Below are 6,521 nucleotides of genomic sequence, written 5' to 3'. Positions count from 1 at the left end.
AAGTGCAATCAGAGTGTGTATGTGTGTGAAGATGGTTATGGTTATTGCATTAGGTGTGGTGGTTAAGCAGCCTGACGGCCCAGGGGTAGAAACTGTTTTTTAGTCTGTTTGTGATTTGAAGCTCCTGTATCTTCTCCCAGAAGACAGGAGAGAGAGCAGTCTGTGACCTGGGTGAGAGCTGTCCTTTAGTATTGTGTTTGCTCTGCTGAGGCAGCGGGAGGTGGAGATGTGTTCCAGAGAGGGCAGGGGGCAGCCAACGGTTTTCTCTGTCATCCTAATCACTCTCTGCAGGGCTTTCTTGTCCGCAGCTGAACATCCAGCATACCACACAGAGATGGAGTATGACAGCACGCTCTCGATGGTCGCCCAGTAGAAGGACACCAACAGCTTCTTGTTCAGTCTGTTCCTCCGTAGCACCCTCAGGAAGTGTAGTCGCTGCTGGGCCTTCTTAACTGCTGCAGTGGTGTGTGATGTCCAGCTGAGGCTCTCCGAGATTTGAACCCCCAGGAATTTAAAGGTGGGGACCCACTCCACTCTCTCTCCATTGAGGTGAAGGGGGGCGGGTTCTGGACGGTGTTTTCTGAAATCTATAATGATTTATTTTGTTTTGCATGTGTTCAGATGTAGGTTGTTAGCTGAACACCATGCAGACAGCTTCAGGATCTCGTCTCTGTATGCCGACTCGTCGTCTCCCTTATATATTTGGCCGACCACAGTGGTGTCATCTGCAACAGCTCTCTCTGGTACGTATAGTGGGCATGGAGACGGCTTTATATAGTCTAAGCAATAACTCATTCTCATAATCAATCTCTTTGTGCATTGTTTGTTTCAGGCCAAAAGTAAACTAGTAAACTATCCACCCCTGACTAATGTTAAGAGACATCATTTGAGCAGATTATTTCCCGTGAGTATTGCATCAGGGATCTGTTTTACAGTTTCTTTTATTTATTATCTTTTCTATCTTATCTCTATCTTAAAGTTAAAATCTTAAATAATAATCCAAACTTCAAAAACACCAATTTCATTTAGTTTTCTTCACATGAATAAATGAAATCCTGAGTAGTAGGCCTACACTGTATTTCTTAGATACATAAAAAAGTTATCGCACACTCTTTTTTAAAGGTACAGTGTATAGTTTTGAGCCACCTGCTCCAAAGAAAGATCATTAGGTTCATTAGACCAGACTGCTTAAACTATGATAGTTGGTCTAAATAACACTGGTATTAAAAAAACCACTGAACAGCCAGAAATATACATATTTAATACATTCAGAACATGATACATGTTATTTTGTATTCCACAGAGATGCACATTACATTTTCAAACAGTGTGAAGTGGACAGTATTGCTGCTCTTTCAAAATGATGTGTATTCTGGGGGCGACATATGCAGCTAGAGTTTCGAAAGGAGGTAAAAGCATGGAGTCCAAAATCATCAGCGTGAGGGACAGCAGTAAGTTGACTTCTTTTAAATGAAAGTCAATAAATGTAATCTGCAGCTGCCAGAAGTACACTGATCCAGATCCAGACAGTGAATGTATGTGAAACTAGATGGAGCATAAGAAACATTCCCCTCTTCCTCTACAGTAAAGCCCAAAACCCCAACAATCATCTCAGTGAAAGAATCCAATGGGAATTTTCAAATCAAGTGGAACGCAAGCACCATGGGCAGTTTTGGTCAAAGCTTGACAGCTGATGTGACTTACCATAAACAAGGAGACACAGAAAAGGTAGGAGCAATGTCATATGCACTGTAAAAGAGAACATTTGCCCTGGGGATGTAGATTGTGTCATGTCATGTTGCCGTTAAGCTAGAGGAACTATAGATAGATAGAACTCTATTTATCCCGAGGGAAATTGTTGCTGAACTGTCTTTTTTTATAATTCTTCAAACCAGGTAACTACATATTCCAAACCAACTACAGTAACTGGACTGAATTACTGTGAAATACTTGGTCGACTCTTGGCGCCAAGTACAACATATGCAGTCACCGTGAAAAGCTACACAAACTGGAGTTAAAAGTACAGTAAAGTGTGTGTTAAGCAGTGAAGATAAGGAATTCACAACCCGTAAGTGTCATTTCTTTCAGTCTTTTTGTCACTTTTTAATGTTTGAGTATACTGCATATTTCATGATGAGATTACTTCAAAGTATTTGTAATCCATTCATAAGGTGAACTCTTGTGTGTGTCCAGGGTAGGGTCTGACCTTATATTTACAGTCTATGGGTTTGACCCAAGATCTCTACTGTACACTTTATTTGCCATATTTTAAAAAGCTGCTCCATAATAATAGATACACAGACATATTGTTGTTATGATGCTATTTAGCATTATTCAAATGCAGTTAATTGCATTATCCATTATTTTCAAGAAACATTTTCAAATATGTTTACCTGCATTGGTAAGACGAGGAATTAAATATCCCTGAACTGTAGAATTCCTCAGAAGCTTAACAAAACATGTTCTGGTGGATATTTATGCAGTGGAGCCCAGAAGAACTACTTAATGCCACATGGAGAAGATGTTGTGATTTTCATCTGCTTGCAATATCAATACCTCAATATACTTCTAACATTTGCTAACATAGAAACAAATGTCACTGTGACTAGAAATCTCACATATCAACTCTGTCAAACCAACAGCTTTGTGCTTTCACATGAAACATTTAAAATATTACTTGACGTAAAAGAAAAAGGCTCAATTTGAAGATTGCTTCATGATCTTAACTACGTCAGTGAGTACAGTTACATTATATCTATACTGACTGGGTTTATTGAGGCAGGTAAAAGATAGTATCAATAAAATGTACCTCAGAGGCTACTGTAAATATGTCACAAACACAAACCTCAAACCTGCATGACCTTTTCCACTTCCAGCCAGAGCCAAGAGCCTGTTACGATGTGAAGCAAAGCAAAATGTTTGTTTATTGGTCCAAAGCCTTGAACTGCAAACAGGACAGTGACTTTACTGAAATACTGTCTATGTGACAATGATGTTTATGTTAGCAGGAAATCATTCAGATACTTATTAAAGAAGGGTTGTCCTTCTTACTTGTCTACATGAAGACTATAAACATCTCCTCTGGACCTTAAGACTTTATTGGGACAAAATAACAACAAATAACAACAAATGATCCTTTATTTATTTATTTATCCTTTAGAGATATCTAGAGGGGAAATGCATATATATTTATATGCATTATATACTATACTATATTATATAGAATATTCACCCTTACAACTTTTTATCAACCACTTTGTACTGATATTACTTTTACTCTATTATATTCTATTTAATTATTGTGTACTCGCCACTTCTTGTTCTTTTGCTGTAACAATGTAAATGTTGTTATGGGACAAATAAAGGATTTCTGATTCTGATTATAGTATGTTGAAAACTGGCAGGTCCACTGTGTTACCTGTCCTTTTTATACTGTGTTTTCCTGGTTTTATATGGGCATTTGTTAACTTTTGATGGAGTTTGGCTACATAGTGTTGCAATTTAATAACTGTCTTAATAACTGTATCGTAGCAATAAGCACTTCCCCAGGGATTTCTTTTTGTTTTAATGAGCATTTCTACTGAACTGGAATTCATAATCCTGCTTATTTAGCCATTCATTGTTTTATTGACCATGATGAGAGCACAGGTGTGAAGGAAGATAGTCCCACAATCTATATTCATCAACAACAGGACAGTCTTTATCAAGCGGCTCTGCACTGTGGCCGGGGTCGGTGCTGAAGCTGTGATTCATGAGCACTGTCCTGCTACATCTGCACATTACTGAAGTCACTCATTCCATTTCACCGGCTAAATGAGAAAGAAATGGCTGGAAAATAAACCCCGAACTCAACTGGAAATGTTAAATTCATGTTTTCGAGAGGTTTGTGTTTGACCCATTAGGAGATGAACAAAGATTGCGAAAGTCAGTAGTCGAACCCCTGCCGTGCTTTATGCTGACATGTTTGCTAAATGTCAAAATGTTACTCTCATTTACACCCACAGCACGTAGTCCGCCTTATTCATTTACAGCCATATTCATTAGTGTCAAAAATGAATCCCTTGGTATAAGATGGTTTACTTTTTAGAAACACTGTGTTTACTGTGTTTCCATCGAATTAAAGATATTTTTAACATGTTTAACTACATTTTAACTATCACCTGCTGTCTGTTTCCACTATGGTTTTATCTCTTCACATTATAAGGATTGGCAGCGTTCAGCTTGTCATCACTTAACCTGTGTGTAATAACTTTATTCTTGAAGTTTTTTTTACCTCTCATCCTTCTCCATTGGATAATGCCATAGCAACGCTTTACCACTAGAGACCAACATTGGCTGCACAATGGATTTTAAAACCTGTTCTCTGGGAAAAATCATTTTAACATTCCACGGCCAAGAGATGGCTGAAATATCAACACGTTGGACAGTGTTTATAGAAGCTTTGCTAATAGTTTCTCTGTGGCCTTCTGCATTACACACTGAATGCCGTGCCCCTTCGACACTTACGGTAGGGTCAACAATCAACCTGTCAAGCAGTTACCTCGGATACACATCAAGCGGTTGAATAATAGACACCTTTGACTCTAAACGTCACCAGAGTTCAACATGTAAGGTCCTGCTGTTGCTTTACGTCGTGGTAATACTTTAATCTCTAATTAGATTTTTCATCTGCAGTGATCTACAGTAAACAGGTCTGTCACTGCTTCAGCTGTTTTACATGAGATTTACTGTGGATGCATTTTCAGACCCAGTTGTTCATATGTTTAGAATAAAGGAACATCTCAACAAAACTGGAAAACCACACCATTGTAACAGCAATATTAGTATCCTATGTAGATAAAGGAACATTACCCCAAACAAATAAAGTATCAGCCTGTAAGCATTTCCTTCCTATAACATGGCAACATATCCTCATACAACATTTATTTTTAAGTTAAGTTATTAACTTATTAAGTTATTTTGTTACTTTCTACAGAACTGCTGTTTAGACCACATACATACTTGGTTAGGTTTAGGAAAAGATTGTCGTTTGGGGTAAAATAACGACGAAAGTGACATTATTCAAGTACGGAAATCACGTGACAAATAAGTCAACATCGCCTTCTGGTTGTTCACAGGGTCTCATTGGGGAACATCCTGTCTTTAGACCCACACATCCATCCAGACCTCCTCCCTATATGTCCACTTTATCGCTTTTTATACCTATCGTTGCTCTCAATTATGTAGATTATATAAGAATTGATTATGTGGATTAGATGCAAATTATAGTTATTATACACTTTTCTTAGGTATAGCTACGAGCAGTGTAGGACAACAGCCTGAATATTTTCTGACTCAAAAGAAAAGATAAAAATTGATGCAGTAGATCCACCAATATTATCTTTCTTATTCCATACATTCAAAACCTAGTGCCTACCCACAATGCAACTCAATTGCCGACAGTTAGGTCAAAGATTTGGGTGTGTAATGTTAGTAATGGCTACTGTAGTCTCAAGACTCTAGCCTCCAGCAGAGAAGAGGAGCTGCTGCAGAGGTCTTGTAAACCGACTTCCATCTAACTCCACACTTTTCAAACTTGTTGTCTTCGGCCCACATTGACGCTGACTCATGGGACATCCGTTGAGGACATTTATCAGACTTCACACAGCTCCCTCTGGAGACATTGTTTTCACATATATGCTGTTAGTACCCCCTATGACCTGGAAACAGACTCTGACGTGTTAAATGGGATCACACAGTAGAAAGCCAGGCACTTTGTCTGTGTGACTTGGAACAGTAGATGGCTCATAAAGAATATGACTAAAATGCAAATGACTACTTTATCTTTATCAACATACACATACTCAGCTGTTTGTATGTCTTTGTTCTTGTCACTCAACTGAGAAGTTCTTATAAGCAGCTTCTTCAGAGATGCAGTATCCCTTTACTCTGTCTCTGTAGGTTAGTGTTCTTCACATGTCGAGTGCAAAACATGAATAAGTTTGACCAAGAAATCTTACATCCAGGTCCAAGTCTGATGAAGTCTGTGAGATGCAGTTAGAAACTCTGGCTGAAGCTCGTAAGTGGACCTGAAGTTATTAACTCGTAAACTTTAAGATTTAAGATATTTCCCAGCCGTATTTCCTCCTGCAGTAATATGCCTCCTTATGTATAAGCATCCCTTAACACAGTGCAGCGCTGCATGGCCGCAGCCTAATAACACCGTGACAGACTCTTTCACTGCACAGCTCTGTTGCTTCCAGTTCAGTAGAAATGGTCATTAAAAAACAAATCATTGGGCAACTGTTTATTGCTACAGTATCCGGCCATGCTGAGAAGCCCAGTCCCATTCAAGTGATGATGCTACATCAAACTAGTCCACATGTTTCATTACCAGAACGTTGAATAGCAGTCAAAATGTATTGTGTTTCTTTCTGCCCAGTTTATGTCAGATATGCAAAGCAGGTTCAGTTCTTTAAACTTTAAACAGGAAAAGTCTGTTTTACTGTACCATGAATAAAGACAGCAGCACTCTGTGTATC

General features: G+C 38.6%; 1 long non-coding RNA gene across 1 annotated transcript; it reads left to right on the top strand.

Moving 5' to 3' along the window:
- Window positions 1-627: 627 nt before the first annotated feature.
- LOC115019369 (uncharacterized) lies at window positions 628-1,659 on the top strand. Its single transcript, XR_003833475.1, has 4 exons — window positions 628-743; window positions 833-904; window positions 1,304-1,451; window positions 1,586-1,659. It is a non-coding gene; the product is annotated as an uncharacterized LOC115019369 (long non-coding RNA).
- Window positions 1,660-6,521: the final 4,862 nt, after the last annotated feature.

This window comes from Cottoperca gobio, chromosome 14 (assembly GCF_900634415.1).
Source record: "Cottoperca gobio chromosome 14, fCotGob3.1, whole genome shotgun sequence".
Lineage (NCBI taxonomy): Eukaryota > Metazoa > Chordata > Actinopteri > Perciformes > Bovichtidae > Cottoperca > Cottoperca gobio.
This window is presented reverse-complemented; position numbering and strand designations above follow the sequence as displayed.